Consider the following 3,889-nt stretch of genomic DNA (forward strand, 5'->3'; position numbering starts at 1 on the left):
GCCATTTTCGGCTTGCGCGTGTTCGTGGTGGTGTCCGCGCACCGCTCCGCACTCGAGAATCGTGCCCACGACGACGCGAGCGCTCGGAAGAGACGGAAGTCCGAAACCACGTGAGCCGGGGCGGTGTGAGCGCGACTAAGTCCGAGACGACGTCAGCCGGGGCGGCGTGAGCGAGACTAAGTCCGAGACTACGTCAGCCGGGGCGACGAGCACGCCGCGCGCGCTTTTCGCACTCTTACTCGAAAAATGGCGAAGGGGCCGCGCTAGCGTGCCTTGAATCGGTGAGCGGCGGTACCGCGGCGATCGCGAGAGCTCAAATCGGCCGTGCCAAGGCCAAATATTGGCGCTCGGCTCGGCGCAGTACGCCGCCTTGTCGCACGAGTACGGCCCCGTGGAGATCTGGTCACTTATCGCTGCTCATATAAGGGGGCCGTACCGCCCTGGCCGACGTTGTACCGTAGTGCCGTTTTCGGCTTGCGCGTGTTCGTGGTGGTGTCCGCGCACCGCTCCGCACTCGAGAATCGTGCCCACGACGACGCGAGCGCTCGGAAGAGACAGAAGTCCGAAACCACCTGAGCCGGGCCGCGGCGGGAGCTCGACGCCCGTCACGCAACTTTGGCGTACAAGCCACCGCACGGCCGCGACTGAGTCGTCGCCACCGTCCGGCTGGCTGCACTATAGCACGCCGGGAACCGGGAAAGAACCGCGCAGAGGTCGTCGTTTTGCCGCGGCGTTGGCGCGAGCGCGCGAAGAGACAAAGTCCGAAACGGCGTCAGCCGGGGTGTCGAGCACGCCGCCCGCGCCGGTCGCACTCGTGCTCGGAAACGGCGAAAGGGCCGCGCTAGCGTGCGGCCCCGTAGGGGCACAGAAAGGCGATTGTTCTGGAAACCGCGCTGTCCATAGGCGAGAGATTGCCGTTCGCGCATTCGGTCGACGCGCTGCGCTTTCACGACTTCGGCATTGCGCTGCCGACGTAAGCTTTCCATCTCGCTCGCGGCGCTGCGAGGCGGCACGATTTTCGCCAAACGCTCGTCGAAAGTGGCACGAGTACGGCCCCATGGAGATTTGGGAACTTATCGCTGCTATTATATGGGGGTCCCAGAGAGCAGTCGCCCCCAAAAGCGACCTGGGTGTTTGATATGCGGCGGGCTTCGTGCCCGTCAAGCGTGTCCCCGGTATCGCTCCCGTGGATCCCACAGCTGACGTCTGCAGCCTCATCCGCTTGATGCGTTAGGGGCTGGTTGTCGGACGACGCTTTCTCCACGATATCGAGTTGTGTTCCGCATCGTCCTCGGACGAGTCAAATGCGAAAGCGCCGAAGGCGCGGGCGTGACCCGTCGCCTGGCGGCTTTGCCGTCTCGGCTACGTTGCAAGTGTCGGTCGGTCCACCTGTGCTGCGGGCTCAAGAGAAACCGCAAGCCGTGATCGAGTCGACACAACCAGTCTATCGAGAATGTTGCGTGCTTCTTGCCGCGTGGCGATACCCGGCCCTTCGGGGAGGGCGCCGTAGCGAGCTCGAACGCCGTCGTCTCGGACTGTGCAAAGTGCTACTCTTTGCAAGAACGAAGCGTGCTGGGGCGCCTGAAGGTGGCCTCGGCATCGCAAAAACGGCGTCCGGCCTGCTTGACAGGCGGGACGCGCAGTTGAACGATTACCTGGTTGATCCTGCCAGTAATCATATGCTTGTCTCAAAGATTAAGCCATGCATGTCTAAGTACATGCCGAAATAAGGCGAAACCGCGAATGGCTCATTAAATCAGTTATGGTTCCTTAGATCGTTTCTTCCTACTTGGATAACTGTGGCAATTCTAGAGCTAATACATGCAGTGAGCCTGAAGCCCTTTGGGCGACGGGTGCTTTTATTAGACCAAGATCGATCGGGTTTCGGCCCGTATTGTGTGGTGACTCTGGATAACTTTGTGCTGATCGCATGGCCACGAGCCGGCGACGTTTCTTTCAAGTGTCTGCCTTATCAACTTTCGATGGTAGGTTACTTGCTTACCATGGTTGTTACGGGTAACGGAGAATCAGGGTTCGATTCCGGAGAGGGAGCCTGAGAAACGGCTACCACATCCAAGGAAGGCAGCAGGCGCGCAAATTACCCACTCCCGGCACGGGGAGGTAGTGACGAAAAATAACAATACGGGACTCTTTTGAGGCCCCGTAATTGAAATGAGTACACTCTAAATCCTTTAACGAGGATCAATTGGAGGGCAAGTCTGGTGCCAGCAGCCGCGGTAATTCCAGCTCCAATAGCGTATACTAAAGCTGCTGCGGTTAAAAAGCTCGTAGTTGGATCTCAGTTCCAGACGAGTAGTGCATCTACCCGATGCGACGGCTCGGACTGAACATCATGCCGGTCCTTTCTTGGTGCACTTCATTGTGTGCCTCGAGAAGGCCGGTGCTTTTACTTTGAAAAAATTAGAGTGCTCAACGCAGGCGAGTCGCCTGAATAAACTTGCATGGAATAATAGAACAAGACCTCGTTTCTGTTCTGTTGGTTTTTGGAATACGAGGTAATGATTAAGAGGGACAGACGGGGGCATTCGTATTGCGGCGCTAGAGGTGAAATTCTTGGACCGTCGCAAGACGAACTACTGCGAAAGCATTTGCCAAGAATGTTTTCTTTGATCAAGAACGAAAGTCAGAGGTTCGAAGGCGATCAGATACCGCCCTAGTTCTGACCATAAACGATGCCAACCAGCGATCCGCCTGAGTTACTCAAATGACTCGGCGGGCAGCTTCCGGGAAACCAAAGTGTTTGGGTTCCGGGGGAAGTATGGTTGCAAAGCTGAAACTTAAAGGAATTGACGGAAGGGCACCACCAGGAGTGGAGCCTGCGGCTTAATTTGACTCAACACGGGAAAACTTACCCGGCCCGGACACTGGGAGGATTGACAGATTGAGAGCTCTTTCTTGATTCGGTGGATGGTGGTGCATGGCCGTTCTTAGTTGGTGGAGCGATTTGTCTGGTTAATTCCGATAACGAACGAGACTCTAGCCTATTAAATAGGTGCGGGGTTCCCAGCACCTTACAACCTTCTTAGAGGGACAAGCGGCTCCTAGCCGCACGAAACAGAGCAATAACAGGTCTGTGATGCCCTTAGATGTCCGGGGCCGCACGCGCGCTACACTGAAGGAAGCAGCGTGTCTTTATCCCTGTCTGAAAAGACTGGGTAACCCGTGGAACTTCTTTCGTGATTGGGATAGGGGCTTGCAATTGTTCCCCTTGAACGAGGAATTCCCAGTAAGCGCGAGTCATAAGCTCGCGTTGATTACGTCCCTGCCCTTTGTACACACCGCCCGTCGCTACTACCGATTGAATGATTTAGTGAGGTCTTCGGACCGATGTCCGGCGCGGCCTTTCGGTTGCGCCGGTCTGTTGGAAAGATGACCAAACTTGATCATTTAGAGGAAGTAAAAGTCGTAACAAGGTTTCCGTAGGTGAACCTGCGGAAGGATCATTACCGGATTGTTCGAGGGTGACGAGCGCCATTGTTTCTACCCCGTGTGGGTGAAGCAGCTCGCTGCGCCCGACGCTTTCCGCCGCTGGCCCCGCTTGGACGCGGGGACGGCTATACCCGAACATGCCGGGGATTGCCCGAATTTCGAAGGGCGCCCCGTGCCAAATTTGTTGCGCCCAGTGGACGCCGGCTGCAACCTTGGACGGTTGGCTTGGCCGCGCCCGCGGGTAGAAACGGCGTAACGCACACTGTTGGGTGGGCTTTCTGAAGTCCGCCTCGGCACTCTTGCGCGGAATGGGAGTAAGACGACCCGACCTGCTGCTCTTGCCCAGTACGAGGGGAACGGCGAAGCGTGCGGTCGGTCAAGGAACTGACGGTCGAGAGCTAATGCCGCTGCCGCTTAGTACACACGGAACCGTGGTGCG

General features: G+C 57.4%; 1 non-coding gene across 1 annotated transcript; it reads left to right on the forward strand.

Annotated features, from left to right (window-relative positions):
- Nucleotides 1-1,652: 1,652 nt before the first annotated feature.
- Nucleotides 1,653-3,467, forward strand: LOC139053550 (small subunit ribosomal RNA). Its single transcript, XR_011510557.1, has one exon. It is a non-coding gene; the product is annotated as a small subunit ribosomal RNA (ribosomal RNA).
- Nucleotides 3,468-3,889: the final 422 nt, after the last annotated feature.

The sequence above is a fragment of the Dermacentor albipictus genome, unplaced genomic scaffold, assembly GCF_038994185.2.
Source record: "Dermacentor albipictus isolate Rhodes 1998 colony unplaced genomic scaffold, USDA_Dalb.pri_finalv2 scaffold_150, whole genome shotgun sequence".
NCBI lineage: Eukaryota > Metazoa > Arthropoda > Arachnida > Ixodida > Ixodidae > Dermacentor > Dermacentor albipictus.